The sequence below is a fragment of the Leptonychotes weddellii genome, chromosome 2 (assembly GCF_054177405.1).
Source record: "Leptonychotes weddellii isolate Sample4059 chromosome 2, ASM5417740v2, whole genome shotgun sequence".
NCBI lineage: Eukaryota > Metazoa > Chordata > Mammalia > Carnivora > Phocidae > Leptonychotes > Leptonychotes weddellii.
In genome coordinates this window covers 38,112,705-38,119,074 of record NC_138370.1, presented here as the reverse complement: position 1 = coordinate 38,119,074, position 6,370 = coordinate 38,112,705, and the positions used below count along the sequence as shown (strand labels likewise).

The window sequence follows — 6,370 nt, the reverse complement described above, 5'->3', positions numbered from 1 at the left end:
ACGTTCTGCATGGAGCACTGGGTGTTATGCACAATGAATCCTGGAACACTACATCAAAAACTAATGATGTAATGTATGGTGATTAACATAACAATAAAAAATTTTTAAAAATTACATTAAATTTAAGTAAATTAAATACTTCATTAAAAGTCAGACTTTTAGACTAGAATAAAGGTAAGACCAACTGTATGCTATCTTTAAGAAATCAACTTCTAGTGTAATGAAAGAAATAAGTTTAAAAGTAAAAAAAAATAGAAAAAAGATGCCTTATACAAACATAAATAATAAAATAGATATAGCTTACAGATCTATTTCTCCTTTCCTATCAGGTTTTTTTTTTTTTAAATTTTATCAGTTCAGTCTTGTTCAAAATAGTCCAAATTTGGAGTTAGTAATTATTGAATCCTTACTCTCTGTCAACCGTATGAGGAATAGTGCTAGCTGCCAGGGTTACAGAGGGAGGTAAAATACTCTTACCAGTAGAATGTACGGGAATTCCTTGTACTGTCTTTACAACTTTTCTGTAAATCTGCAATTATTTCAAAATAAAAAAGTTTAAAAAATAGCCAGTTCTGTGTTCTTGTTCTGATTGATTAAAAAATATACATCCTATAAACAACTATAACTAAATTTGGAGAATGATGATAGTATATGAGTTTTTAAAAATGCCAAAGGTAGAAAAAGAAACTCCTCACCAGGATCTTATGATAGAGTTACAGAAACAGGTAGAAGACAGGCCCATCTGAGCTGAAGCAGAGATGGCACCAAGTGCAATGGAAGCATTTTGAAGTCTATTGCTCATTCAGTAATATTTTTCACTAAAAGCATTTGAAATTTTCAAATATCATACTAAGAATCTTGTTAGAGTGTTTAAGGAGGGAAACTGTTGCTTTGCTTCATTAGTTCCAGCCTTAAAATGCATGCTAAGTGAAAATTAGCAAATAACTCAGGCCATTACCATCTACTGGGAGGCTGAGAAGCTGGTTGTGCTTCTGTTGAACAGTTAGCTTCCTATAAGAGTCAGAACTTCTTTGGAAAAGTGTCAAAAATAGAGCTACTCTACGACCTAGCAATTGCACTACTTGACATTTACCCCAAAGGTACAGATGTAGTGAAAAGAAGGGACACATGCACCCCAGTGTTCATAGCAGCAATGTCCACAGTAGCCAAACTGTGGGACGAGCCAAGATGCCCTTCAACAGATGAATGGATAAAGAAGATGTGGTTCATATATACAATGGAATATTACTCAGCCATCAGAAAGGATGAATACCCACCATTTGCACTGACATGGATGGAACTGGAGGGGATTATGCTAAGTGAAGTAAGTCAAGTAGAGAAAGACAATTATCATATGGTTTCACTAATTGGTGGAACATAAGCAATAGCATGGAGGACCATAGGGGAAGGGAGGGAAATCTGAAGGGGGAGAAATCAGAGAGGGAGACGAACCATGAGAGACTGTGGACTCCAGGAAACAAACTGTGGGTTTCAGAGGGGAGGGAGTGGGGGAAGGCGGTAACAGGGTGATGGATATTAAGGAGGGCATGTGTTGTGTATGATGAGCAGTGGGTGTTATATGCAACTAATAAATCACTGAACACTACATTAAAAACTAATGATGTTGGCTAACTGAATATTATTTTAAAAAAAAGGTCAGAACTTGTGTCCTTCCCTACATATTGCTGCCACCTAGTGACCAAATCTTTCCATAAAATGCTGAAAATTAATAAAATTGATCATCTAGATCTCCTGGTGATGGGTATTAAAGAGGGCACGTTCTGCATGGAGTACTGGGTGTTATACACAAACAATGAATCATGGAACACTACATCAAAAACTAATGATGCAATATATGGTGATTAACATAACATAATAATAAAAATAAATAAAAATAATAAAATAAAATAAAAAAAGAAGCTAGAAAAACAAGCATCAATTATACCCAAAGTAAATAGGATAAATACTAAATGATAAATAGAAGTCAATAAAATTAAAAATAGGTAAACCAATAGAGAAATCCCCTAAGGCAAAAATCTGGGTTTTTGATCCATAAAAAGATCAATAAAATCGATACAATTAACGCTAAACTGATCAAGAAAAAGGAGAGGAGATACAAATTATCAACATCAGGAATCAAATAAATGTCAGCACTACAGATATTATAAACACAAAAAAGGAATTGGGGAATATTACAAACAATTTTATGTCAATAAACCTGAAAACCCAGATGAAATGGACAAATTCCATGAAGGATAAAAATGACCAAAGTTGATACAAGAAGAAAAAGGAAATCCAAATACTCTTATATCTATTACAGAAATTGAAACCACTTTATATATAAATATGTCTGTGTGTGTGTGCGTGCGCGCGTGTGCATGCATGCGCGTGACCCAGATGAAATCACTGATGAATTTTACCAATCACTTGAAGAAGAATTAAGACCAACCCTACACAAACTCCTTCAGAAAATGGTTAAGAGGCAAACACTTCCGAACTCATTTTGTGAGAACAGAATTATTTTTGATCTAAAGCCAGACAAAGATACCACAGAAAAAGAAAATTCAGACTAACATCTTTCATGGACACAAACGGAAAAAAAGAATATCAGCAATCTAATCTAACAGTAGTATAATATAACCTAGTATAAAAAGAATAATACATTATGACCAACCCCAGTTTGTTCCAGGAAGGCAATGTTGGTTTAACATTCCAATATCAATCAGTATAATTCACCACATTAATGAAGACGAAAACAAATGTGATTTTCTGAATAGATGCAGAAAAAGAACATTTGACAAAATGTAATGCCAATGATTAAGGACATTTCTGAAAACATTATAGTTAACATACTGCCCTAAAATAAGAAATGAGCCAAGAATATCTGCTTACATTTATTGGCAGCATAGAAGTTTTAAGCAGTGCATTAAGGCAAAAAATAAAAAGCTTGCAAGTTGAAAAATAAGAAGTAAATTTATATTTAAAGAAGACAAATAATGCCTTAAATAATCTGCAATAAAAGTAATATGACTAACATTAAGCTCAGCAAAGAGGTATATATACAAAATGTATATCAACAAATAATTCAAAATGAAATTCTAAAGACACAATATACAATAGCAACAAAAATCATGAAATAATTAGGACAAATTTTTTAAAATATGTATGAAATTGGTACACTGGATATTATAAAACTCTGGTAAGAGAAATTAAAGGGAGCTAAATAAATTGAGAAATAAGCTATGTTTATGTATTGGAAGATGCAAAGTTGTTACGATATCAATTCTCCTGACATACAGTAAGACTAAGGATTAGCTACTGTTGTTGCTAATAACAGATTTTTATGATTGTCATATATACTTACATAACGTGACAAAAATTAAATGGCTCAGACAAATGCTAAAAATTGTTCTTACAGCAGGCATAGCTATGAGGTTTATACTTTTTTAGGATAAATCAACTCTTCCTAAAGTTCTCAAACTGTGTGCCAGGGCTTAAGAGGTTGCCACAGCAAACTCACAGTACATTTTACCTTTTCTAGGCAAGGGCAGTGATACTCTATATCTTCTGACATGAAATATACTAGTTAGAGGTAGTTTACAATTTCAATAATGGATTATGCTATGTTCCTTTGATGACATATCTCTGTGAAGATGTTTTTTCAGTGGGTGCTGTTTTAAAAAGGGTGTGAAAATCACTGTAGAGCAGGAAACGAGAATGATAATCTCATTTCAGGCTTTAAATTTATCCAGGCCTAACAGTCACACGCACATTAATAAGTAATCGTGGTTATTTAAAGTGAAATGAAAACACCATCTTTTTCTTTTAATTTACATGTATCATGCTTTTCAAATTGCTATAAATTGTTAACACATAATATGTATTGTGTTGTTTGTACCTAAGTACTCAATAAGCAGAACTTTCAGTTATTTCTTTAGTCATAGGGACGCCATGAAAGTTATCAGATTATAAAAGATGCAGTGAATCAAGAATATCTGAGAACTTTGGAATTAATCATTTAAAAAATATACCTATTAGCCATCAGTACAATCCAGTCTGTACTACTTTAGAAGTCTGCACATTTATCTATGAAGGATCCCATTAAATATTTAGGCTTTGCAGTCTGTATTTGGTCTCTGTCACATGGTGTTCTTTATTTGCTTGCTTGTTTGCTTTTACAAACCTTTAAAAAGTAAAAATAAGTCTGACCTCACAGGTCATTCAAAAAACAGTCTACGGGCCAGTTATGGACCACAGGTTACAGTTAGCCAGTCCCTGTTTTGGAACTTTGAGAAACACAGCTAATTTTATGGCTGTAGTTTGGTACAGATTTACTGATCCAACATAATAAAAACACTGATGATGTTTACCAAAAGTTGCAAGGCACTTTTGGTATTACCAAATTCCAAGATACTACTTTTTTACATTTTAACATCCCGATATTGGTTATTGTTCTTCTCCCAATTGCTTCTGCCTAGGTGGGGGTCAGGGGGAATCTACCACTGCCTGCGACAGCATCAACTTGATCAGAGATGTCTGTGTTATTTCCACCTCATTTGTGTTCTACTGCTTGCTCTGCACATGCTAAGTTTAATTACTCTTTAAAACATCTTCAAAAAAGAAACAAGAGTGCGGTGTGAACATGGGGAAAAAAGAAAGCAAGAAAGTATATGACTATGAAGCGAATGCTTAGTCTCCAAGATCAGAGGCTTAAAGAGAAGGATAGATTAAAATCTAAAAAGAAAGAAAAGATCCCAGGGCACTCAAGGAAAGAGAAGACCCTCAACATCCTTTCTGTTGATTCTTCCAAGATAACACACAGCTGGACCCACCTTACCACATCCTGGCTGATACCAACCTTATCACATTTTCTATTAAGGCCAAACTTGACTTAGTACAGTCAATGATGGACTGTCCATATGCTAAGTATATCCCTTATATAACTGACTTTGTAAGGGTTGAAACTGAGAAATTGGGGCAAAAGTATCCAGCGGCTCTAAGGATTGCCAAAGACCCAAGATTTGAACCATTACCATGTACACATAAGGGAACCTATGCAGATAACTTCTTAGTACAGAAAGTAACTCAGCACAAGTGTTATATTTGGCCACAGTTGACCTGGACCTTAAAAGAAGGATGGGAAAGATCCCTGGAGTTCCCATCATGTAAATTTCTAACCACAGGTACAACACTGAGCAGATGTCAGATGATTATGGAGCCCCTTGGTTCTAATTCTTAAAAGTTAGAGTTGATTATCCTCTATGTTCCTTTACCAACTTTTTCTGTTGCCAGTTTATATAGCAATATTCTATAGCATGAATTATTTCACTCACCCATTTGCTCTGTTATGAGTGGAGTATGGTTAAATACAGTGACTTGTTGATGTTGTTTTGAAATTGATATTTTGTATCATTTTAAATGTAGTTGAATCTTTTTATAAATCGATTGTTCACATAAGAAAATCTTCAAAAAATACATACTAATTTGTCACTTGAAAACAAAATCTTACTGTACATAAGTATTTTATTGACCTCCTCTTCACCCAATTCATGTGGGAAGGATTTCTACCATAGGGCTAGGGGGATGACCAAACACATGACACACAACACTGAACTAAGATGAGGTCAACATCGGTGTATTAGTCATACATACTCATAGCTTGGGGGAGGAGGACACTGTGCCATGCAAAGCCATGTACAGGTTGCATTTAGGAACAAAGTGAACAACCAGGGACTAAGGGAACTAGACTTTAGTATCAAGAAAATAGGATGCTCCCTGCCTCCTGTGGGAAGATGTGATTGGCTTGTTTGAATAACTCCATGGGCTGGCAAGGAACTCAAGGACAAAAAGGAACTGTGCCTGGTCTCTGTAATAGGAAGGCTGCTTGACTAGGGGTCCATTTGTACAGGAGCAGAGTGAAGAAGGGAAGCTTGCAGTTGAGCCATTCAAGTTCCTCCCTCTTGTCTCCAAATATCAGGGCACATATAATATTGGGCCTTACTTTTAGGCTTTAAGCCACAAGAGGCAAATAATATAACAACATGGTTATGATCATTATGTTTTTCTATGTAAATATAAAATATAAAAAGATATACCATGGGGCGCCTCGGTGGCTCAGTCTGTTTAGCTTCTGATTCTTGATTTCAGCTCAGGTCCTGATCTCAGGGTCATGAGATCAAGTGCTGTGTCAGTCTCCCTCCTGAGCATGGAGCCTGCTTAAGATTTTCTCTCTCTCTCTGTCCCTCCCCCTTCCCTCCCTCTCTCTAGAAAAAAAAGAAAGAAAGGAAGAAAAAAAGAGAGAAAGGAAGAAAGAGAGAAAAAAAGAAAGAGAGAAAGAAAGAAAGAAAAGAAAGAAAGAAGAAAAGAAAGA

At 35.0% G+C, this 6,370-nt stretch overlaps 1 pseudogene; it reads left to right on the top strand.

The window, feature by feature from the left end:
• The first annotated feature begins 4,575 nt into the window (after positions 1-4,575).
• On the top strand, positions 4,576-5,232 carry LOC102739259 (rRNA-processing protein FCF1 homolog pseudogene; annotated as a pseudogene).
• Positions 5,233-6,370: the final 1,138 nt, after the last annotated feature.